This window comes from Penaeus vannamei, chromosome 12, assembly GCF_042767895.1.
Source record: "Penaeus vannamei isolate JL-2024 chromosome 12, ASM4276789v1, whole genome shotgun sequence".
Lineage (NCBI taxonomy): Eukaryota > Metazoa > Arthropoda > Malacostraca > Decapoda > Penaeidae > Penaeus > Penaeus vannamei.
The window spans coordinates 30,664,169-30,674,168 of NC_091560.1; the positions used below are offsets into that span (position 1 = coordinate 30,664,169).

Below are 10,000 nucleotides of genomic sequence, written 5' to 3' on the forward strand. Positions count from 1 at the left end.
AGACAGATTGAAACAGAGACGGAGACAGAGAAAGAGCGAGAGACAGAGATACACAAAGAAAGAAAGAAACAAAGACAAACTGACATAGAAAGAGAGGGAGAGGGAGAGTGTGTGAGACAGAGACAGAGAGAGACAAGAGAGTGTCAGAGAAAGTGAGAGACAAGAGAGTGTCAGAGAAAGTGAGAGACAAGAGAGTGTCAGAGAAAGTGAGAGACAAGAGAGTGTCAGAGAAAGTGAGAGACAAGAGAGTGTCAGAGAAAGTGAGAGACAAGAGAGTGTCAGAGAAAGTGAGAGGCAAGAGTGTCAGAGAAAGTGAGAGACAAGAGAGTGTTAGAGAAAGTGAGAGACAAGAGAGTGTCAGAGAAAGTGAGAGACAAGAGAGTGTCAGAGAAAGTGAGAGACAAGAGAGTGTCAGAGAAAGTGAGAGACAAGAGAATGTCAGAGAAAGTGAGAGACAAGAGAATGTCAGAGAAAGTGAGAGACAAGAGAGTGTCAGAGAAAGTGAGAGACAAGAGAGTGTCAGAGAAAGTGAGAGACAAGAGAGTGTCAGAGAAAGTGAGAGACAAGAGAGTGTCAGAGAAAGTGAGAGACAAGAGAGTGTCAGAGAAAGTGAGAGACAAGAGAGAGAGAGAGAGAGAGAGAGACAGAGAAACAGAGAGAGAGAGAGAGAGAGAGGAGACAGAGAAACAGAGAGAGAGTAAGAGAAAAGTCAGAGAGAGAGAGAGAATATGTCACAGAGAGAGAGAGAGAAAGAGAGAAACAGAGAGAGAGAGAGAAACAGAGAGAGAGAAAGAACCAGAGAGAGAGAGAGAGAGAGAGAGACATAGAGAGAGAGAGAAACAGAGAGAGAGAGAGAGAGAGAGAGAGAGAGCGAGAGAGAGAGAGAGAGAGAGAGAGAGAGAGAGAGAGAGAGAGAAAGAGAGAGAAAGAGAAAGAGAGACAGAGACAGAGACAGAGACAGAGACAGAGACAGAGACAGAGACAGAGACAGAGACAGAGACAGAAACAGAGAGACAGAGAGACAGAGAGACAGAGACAGAGACAGAGACAGAGACAGAGACAGAGAGAGAGAGAGAGAGAGAGAGAGAGAGAGAGAGAGAGAGAGAGAGAGAGAGAGAGAGAGAGAGAGAGAGAGAGAGAGAGAGAGAGAGAGACAGAGAGACAGAGAGACAGAGAGAGAGAGAATAGAAAGAAAAACCAGAAGAGTCAGACACAAAGGGAGCACATCTAAAGCATCACAACACAACCAAGATCTCTAATATGGAATAAGTAGAAGTTCTACATAAAAAAAATTCTAACCAATAAAAACCCTGTTCTGGATTGTGTTTACCTAAGTCCTCCCCCCTGATCTCTCTTCTTATCAGAGGTATCCTTCCAAAGGCAGATAAGCGTTGTTTATTCCTGGGGCTGAGTGTGTTTGCCTCACTGAAGGGGGAGCAGACACTGTTTGCTTCAGGGAGCTATGTGAAAAAAAAGGTAAAGCTCTTTTTGTTGGTGAATTAATTTTAATGATTGAAAGGAAGATGACTGTTTCTAGTAGAAAAGGTTTGAATGAGAACTGATAATTTTTTTAAACAAGATACACACACTGGATTGTGCTATCAGAATTGCATAAAAACTCATACATGTGCCCATGTTATATGTATCACCTGTGAAGTTATCACTTTTCATTTACACTTGTTCCTCATTTGTCACACTGAACTCTGGATGATCTGGCATGTGAGTGTATTTGTTTATTTTTTAAGTGTATTAGTGTATTTGCTTATTCTTTTATTCCAATACACTTCAAGCTTGAGTTGTTGATCATAACACTGCTTTGTAATTGCAATTCCAGTCTGCTTAAAAAAAAAACATCTCAATTTCATTACCATGCAAAGTAGGATAAATACATCTTTGTTGTGAAGCTTAAATCAATTCTAATTTATGGAAACTCTATAAACAATCTTGAATATCCCCATAATCATATGCAAGGATCTCTCACTTATCCTTGTCATCAGTAAACTAATATCTAAATTTATTATTCTTGAAATATCTATCATCAAGAGATCTAGTACACTAAACATTACTTTCCTATGATGCATTCCCTTTACCGAAATATTCTACAATGATGAATTTATTGGTACTACTCTATCATAAAACTTCCAGTATCCAAATTTAGTGGTCTGAGATAAGCCCGCTCAGTCAAGTGCTAGAGAGTCAAAAGGGAAAATCATTCACTGTTGCTATGCTAGACTGAAATCTTGGTAAATGATACAGAAGTAAATAGAAAATTCAATTCCATTATCTGTGTGAGTTCCCATGGCAAGGTTTAACTTACACTTTACATACATCATACAGCATCCTGTATCTGTAGTGTATATGCATCTAAACAATAAAGCTAGATAAATTAATTTTCTTGAAAGGTTTTCATTCTGATATTCATAGAAAAGGTATGAATGTGAATGCAAGTTCTGTAATTGCCATAAACATGTTATGTCTTGAGACAAAATAAAATACTGAAACATTAGCATTGGTGCATACATACCATGCACATAAATAGTATTCACTCTCATCAGAAATATGCCAATACCAGGAAGTGGGTAGACACTGATATTAATGGCTGATACCTTGAAAATACCAATATCTATTGTATAACTAATCAAAAGTATAGTTATTCTGATCCAAAAGTTACAAAGTCATATTGTTAAAACAGAATTGGTATATAGATTTGTAACCTTTAATCCAATGCCAAAAATTACTGATCCCAACCCCAAAAACATGACTTGTTTCAAATCTCTCTTTCTCTCTCGCACGCTCGCATGAAGACACATATGAATACGCCCACGCATGCACACACACACACACACACACACACACACACACACACACACACACACACACACACACACACACACACACACACACACACACACACACACACACACACATACACATACACATACACACACAAACACACACACACACACACACACACACACACACACACACACACACACACACACACACACACACACACACACACACACACACACACACACACACACACACACGCACTGATAAAATCAGTAATATCTTTCATATAAAACATGCTTCAGGTTTTTTCTTTCAACTAATTATATTTGCCTCTTTTGTTAGGGAAGAACAGACCACATATGCCCTGGTTATAAAGCATTTTGTAACCGCTTTGGAATTTCCTCATGTGAAGTCTCAAAAATGGGAGATATTTCGGTGGCAAAATAAGTGGAGAAACTCATGCAGGATATTTCTATGTCAAAGAAAAGGAAATATCACACATTAAAAATATTCATATAGTAAAGACATTCAAATCTCACATGTAATTTACTTTTGTACTAGAAGACGGAAATCTTTCTTACGTGAGACTTTACTATGTTTTGAAAACATGATCGCAGTCATGTAAGATATTTGAATTATATAAAAACAGATTTTCATTCTAAAATATTTTTTTGTTTCTAAAAGAAAATGTTGTTCAGTTCATGTAAGAACAGAGTTAATTTCAGTATATGTAGAAAAAAGGTTTGATTGCGAATGAATGACTTCACAACAACAAGAGAAATATTTGATGCATTTTGATTATATCTTCATCAAAAATACAATGAATTTCTGAACATATAACAAAATGCATCAAATTCATTTCTTGAATTATAAAATTACTTATTCTCATTCATACCTTTTCTACATATACTAATGAAAGATATTTTTATATTAAAATAATAAAATATATTTTAGATAATAGAATCTCACTCAAGGGATATTTTTTATGCCAAAAGAACAGAATATTTTAATGTGAAAAGAACAAAACCTGTTCTGAAAAAACAAAAACAAAAATAATTCAGAAAAAGACCATATGACACAATGTAGTGGCCTCAATGCTTCTTGCTCCAGCAAAGGCAAACAGACCTTTCTATATTTACTTGGTTATAAAGAACATCGACTAGTTCCTTAGTTGATGATAAAATGTCAAGAAGCCATAGCATCGCTGCATCAATTTACAGACTGTGTTAAGTAATTGTAGTCTGAACTTTACTTATTACAGATAACATTTCATACATAATAGTGGTTTTGTGTATTCTATATAGCCATTACCTGAACATTTGCAAAAAACTATAACTGTTGTAACAAATAACTTCTAATCACTTCACTTGCAAAAAAACTACTGATCTTTCTTATTTAATTAAAATGAAAAAAAATAGCTGTAACAGCATAACAAATACTACGTTATCTGTAAATTACAGCTATTATTATTCAAGTTTAAACAATGCATATGACTTGATATGTAACTATTTCTGTAAATGAAAGCTCTTCACAACAATTTGTTTATTTGTAGTTCATTTCTGAAAATCAGTAACTTGCTTATCTAAAGAAATTAGAAAAATGCACATGTATACAGAATCTAATGTACTACCATTGTAATTAAGCTAACTGGAACAATGCCTCTAATAGATTATATATAAATGGCATATTTGACTTTAATCCTCATTGCACTTTAGAACCAAAAGAAAATATTTTCTTTGTTTCAGGAATAAGATTTCTTTCTTAGAAATTGAGTGACAGTCATAAACAACTAAATATAGGGAAAAATGACCCTTATATAAAATAATAATGGACAAAGAATAAAGTATCTAATGAAATCATTAACCAAATCTATATACACCTCTCATAACCTTTTAGTGCTCATAGTGGATAATTTTCATTGCACACTGACATAATACAATTGTAATGAATAACAATAGGATATGCAATAATCACCCATACTGCTGATTGCAGTGCATAATATAACTGCCTTTTCAATACCATACAAAGGCAACAGTCTATAGTCATCTATGGTGTCATTCAAGCATTTACAATACAAATTGTACTTCACACTATTAATATCTGGCATTTGCTTTACTACTTCATAAAGGGATTGTTTTACATAGCAGTAAAATACTTTCCACTATTCTTTTTTTTCTTTATCAATAGTGCATTCAACCAAAATGTTCTAATAATTCAATATTATATTAGCACATATCAATTTCATTCTTTTCTCATTTACAATTGCTTCCACCACAAATCACTATTCTGTAAAGAATCATGTATACATATACTCATTCAACATTTTCGCATCATACAAAAACTTTCCTATTAAATAAATCTGTTAAATACATACACATTACCATAATAGCTTAAACTTCCCACTAGATTCATGTAATTTCACAAGATTGGGGGCTAGACCATAGTTGCAGTCAATGACAGCGACTATGAATTGTTGCATATGTTATGGAGTTTGTGGAATACCATCATTACAGCTACTTTATATGTCATTTCCAATTCATACACATTAGTATCTTTTTTTTAAGGAACAAGATTATTTACCTCTAGCTTCCTTTTTTATACAAGACTGTTGTGACCATGAAACTGCTCTAAAAAATAAAAGTGAAAGTGGTTTTGCCAAAAAATTTGGGGTTAATATGTCTATTTACTTCCTTCACTGTTTACAGCCCTCATATCATAACAGAGTTACAACCAACGAGTAGAAATGTTACCGATCCACTTGTTTAAAAGAAACGAATATCTGTCACACAAAAAACAAGGCTAAGGCAATGCAACCTTGCTATGGTAGATTTAAAAAAAATACACACATACCACTTAGCCTGAAGATGTTACCGATTCACTAATAAGCAAGGAGGGTAACTGGCACAAAAATTATTCCCGGTATGATCTACAACAATAATGCAACAATGTTATGTTACAGATAAAAATGTCATACGAGTGCCAGGCATATTTGGGTCCTACTCACCCTGTGGCTACAACATCCGCGATGAAATCACTCCAACTTCCACCCCATGGCCATCCCAGCCAAGGAGGAAGGTGGGAAAACGAAAGAAATATGTTTCCAGCGAGCCAAGGCGTTCCAGCTGTCACCTCACGTCGCGGAGGAAAAGGCAGTCAATGCAGGCAGACGAGGAGGAACCTCAAAGGAGGAGAAGGAGGAGCAAGAGCAGGAGTCGGTTCTTAGGAGAAAGAACTCTCTCTCTCCTCTCTGCCCTCGTCTTGATGGCGGTGCTCCTCCTGCTGGCCACGTACTTCTCATAGAGGATGGATCCGTGGGTTGTCCTCACTCACTCTCTCAGAGGGAGGGAGGGAAGGCTCTGCTGAGATCCCTTGGCTTTGGGCCCGAGACGAGGAGGCAGCGCGCATGGCCGTGACGTCACTCCTGCCACCTTTGGGTGTTGGTGCTCGGCCATTATTGCGTCACCAAGTCGCAGGTGCGTGGGCGTCTCCCCACGATGCTGTGCCGATGGGCAGCAGGGCACTGGCCTTAATTACTTCCTAATGAACTATGATCTTACTATGTGAGGATGTTATTATATGAGGAAGAGTTTGAAGACAATCCATACGATCCAGTCGCAGGTGCGTGGGTGTCTTCCCCCGGTATAGTACTCGAAGTTGAGACACATAAGCCTTAATTATTTTTAATTATTTTTTAATTAAGTTGGGACGCCAAAGTAAGGAAGGACATGTAGATGCCATCGATAGAAACCCAGTACCAGAAATCCAAACGATAGTGCAGCGCTGTATCTACACACATCGCACTCAAAATAATAAATTTGGAGTACTATGAGACTTTCATAAACGCTTCATTACCTCTTTAAAGTTTAGTAAGAATGATGCGTTTACCGAGAGATGCTTGAGACACCCATAAACAACATTACTGCGCTTCCTTCCTTAGCATTGATCGTAAAGCTGACCGCCAGCTGTGACACGAAACAGGACTGACGCTCTGTACAACTCGTTTAGTGTTAACAGTGTCATTATAGACGTACCAGGATGATATTTCATGTAGCGAAGGCCGCTCTATAAATACACTATATGAAAGTCAGCCAAATGACTGCTCACCTATCCATAATCAATATGCCTCTTGTTCCCTCCTGTATGACCTTATACTATCTCTGTTCGTCTCCCTCGCAGCTAAATGTAATTACAAGAAACCCATCCAAGGACATCATATGCAAACAGAGTCTTCTTTTAGTTTTAAAGACGAAGAAGAGAAAATAAGACCTACTGCGAAAGAACAGACCGAACACTCTTTGATACAATATCGACGTTATACATATTGTGATCTCCCCTTTGTTACCCGCCATATGTTCCCTAATCCCTTTGCTCCATTCTCCTCTCTCGGTATATCTGCCTTTCTTCCTCCCACTCTTTCCCCTGTGTTGCTCACCGAGATGCTTCCGTGTTTGTCTTTTACTTCTTTTTGACCTTTTTTTTCTTTTCTTGTGGTACTGCGTTTTTTAATGTTCTTGTGTATCTCACACACCTCACGCGCCCGCTCTCTAATTCTTTTTCCCTTCTCATTCACATTCTTTATCACGCATTTCATTCACTTTCATTTATTTACGTATTCTTTTATCTACTTCATCACATTCTCATTCACTAGTTCATTACTATCCGTTCAATTCTTTTACCCATACGCATTCACTATCTTACTCATTCTCATACACTTTCATTCTCTTTCTCCTTAAATCATTCATTCTTTTACCTACTTATTCACTTTCTCACTCTCTTATTAATTTCTTTTCGTTATCTTCACTCGCTACATTCTCCTACTTCATCTCTTTCACATGGCCTCTCTCTCTCTCTCTCTCTCTCTCTCTCTCTCTCTCTCTCTCTCTCTCTGTCTCTCTCTCTCTCTCTGTCTCTCTCTCTCTCTCTCTCTCTCTCTCTCTCTCTGTCTCTCTCTCTCTCTCTCTCTCATCTAAATCTCTCTCTCTCATCTCTCTCCTCTCTCTCTCTCTCTCTCTCTCTCTACTCTCTCTCTCTCTCTCTCTCTCTCTCTCTCTCTCACTCTCTCTCCTCTCCTCTCTCCTCACTCCCCTTCTCTCTCTCTCTCTCTCTCTCTCTCTCTCTCTCTCTCTCTCTCTCTCTCTCTCTCTCTCTCTCTGCTCTCTCTCTCTCTCTCTCTCTCTCTCTTTCTCCCTAACCTCGCTCCACCCAATAAATCATTTACGCACTCATCCATGTACACGCTCATGCTCCTCCTCACTCACTCACTGTCTCATTCTGTCTGTCTGGTGTCATATTTTCCGTCACTAAATCCTCTTACCAACATCGCCTCCATAATCTCTGTACTCACTCGGTTTTACATGTAAATATATGCGGTATTTTGCATGTGCATCAGTAATGAACTGAAAATGCAATATTCTTCTTACTCGTTCTGATTTGCACGTTAGATAACTTCTTTTTTCTTGGGCACCCCGTAGATAAATTTACATCTTACGTTAATATTCAAGTAAATAAACTATTGCGTCATAGGGACCAAATCTCTAACCGGGACTTGTTGATTATAGGTAAAATAGAGGCAGGAGACGAACGATTCGAAGCCAAATTCAGTTTATTTGGAATTCGTGTGTAGCAATAAATATCGTACAGACTGCAACCCCGTGACATTTTGCATTTTACAACTGAACTTTTGCATAAAATTAATTCCACTTTCAGTTTATCTCCTACTGTGCATTAAAAAAAAAAAAACAGTTATATTTGATAGCCCAAGAAATGTATGCAACCCGTAGTAATAATTAAGCAACCGCATTTACCTGAATATTGAATAGATATAAATTCGAGAATAAAAGGTAAGGTCTTTATGTTGTCCGTTTGAGGTGAAATATATAGCTGAAATATGCAACACGTAATTGGCCAATATATCAAGCCCTGGAATAACGTGTTGCAGTAGGATTCTGCAAATTCATCAATAACAGCTGTAATGTGAGGAATGAAATATGAAGTTGCATATATATATTGTGTCTAAATAACATAGAAAAGGAAGAGTATAAGTATGCAAGATTTATTTTACATACTAATGATAATGATGACGGTAATACTGATTGAGCTTATAAAAGATAACGATACTTACAATAATGATAATAACACCAATAACAATAATAATTATAATGATGATAATAATGATGATGAGAATGATAATAATAATAATGACGATAAAACAGCAACACAATAACAGTAATTATAATGATAGCTGCGTATAAGAACAACCATAATGCTAATAACCGTAAATAATCAAATTACATTACTGATAATGATGATAATAAGTATAATGCTGGTGATAAGCATATTCTCAAAACAATCCTGTTATGTTATGAGAAAGTTACAAATTCACAACAAAACTGCAAGACAATTTATTTGTTATTTCATTGATTTTTTTCAGAAACGCTCTTGTACCTATACAGAAAAGCCTAATAAATGTTATCCTGAAAATTGTAATAACTTCCTGGCACTTTATGAAAAAAACATTAAGGAAAAAATGTCGGAAAAGTGTCTAGATTTTATTGATATTAAACGAGAATCTCGGTGATCGCATTATCAAAAATTACGCGAGAGAAAACTTACAAAGAAGGAGGAAAAGAAGCAACAAATAAAGAAGTGGAGAAAATTATTAAGGAAGAAGGAGAGAATAAAAGTACCAAAGAAAAACAAAAAGAAGACAGTAAGGAAAAGCAGATAGAGAAGGTAAAGAAGAGGATAAGAGAAGTTTGGGAAAAAATAAAGGAGAAACAATGGGAAAGAAACCGGATAGAGTGGAAGAAAAATATGGGGGGAAGCGATATGGAAAAAAAAAGAAAAAAACAAAAAGTAGAAATATAAAAAGTTGGGGGTGAGAGAGAGAAGTAGGGAGGAAGTGAAATAGATTAAAAAGAAGACGACGAGGGAGAAACTGATACAGAAAAAAATAAGGAAAACAGATAAAGAAGAAAAATAATGAGTATATAATAAAACAAACATAAATACAAATACACGTGAGGTTCATTTTTAATTCCTGATATTAGACTAATAGCTTTACCGTTAATTTTTAAAGTGAGGGATAACAATATATCAATTTCCTTTTAATTTATCTACGCATTACGTTATTATGTCCTTAATACGACTCGCAAAGGAAAAAATATCTTTCGATCCTGCTTGATAATTCCCAGATTCGTTTGAATTC

General features: G+C 36.4%; 2 protein-coding genes across 6 annotated transcripts in view; one reads left to right on the forward strand and one right to left on the reverse strand.

Moving 5' to 3' along the window:
• LOC113815933 (peptidyl-glycine alpha-amidating monooxygenase B-like) overlaps positions 1 to 6,209 on the reverse strand; it is a 51,761-nt gene extending 45,552 nt beyond the window's left edge. For 2 of the 4 annotated variants that reach the window (XM_070128207.1, XM_070128204.1), the window contains exon 1: positions 5,798 to 6,207. The gene's annotated coding sequence lies outside the window, so the exon portion shown is untranslated. Of the gene's footprint in view, positions 1 to 5,797 lie in introns of all 4 variants that reach the window. The other 2 variants (XM_070128203.1, XM_070128199.1) reach the window with 2 other exon arrangements.
• Positions 1,451 to 10,000, forward strand: part of pont (RuvB-like helicase pontin) — a 23,584-nt gene continuing 15,034 nt past the window's right edge. Inside the window, exon 1 of one of the 2 annotated variants that reach the window (XM_027367945.2) lies at positions 1,451 to 1,476. The gene's annotated coding sequence lies outside the window, so the exon portion shown is untranslated. The remainder of the gene's footprint in view (positions 1,477 to 10,000) is intronic. The other variant, XM_070128208.1, reaches the window with a different exon arrangement.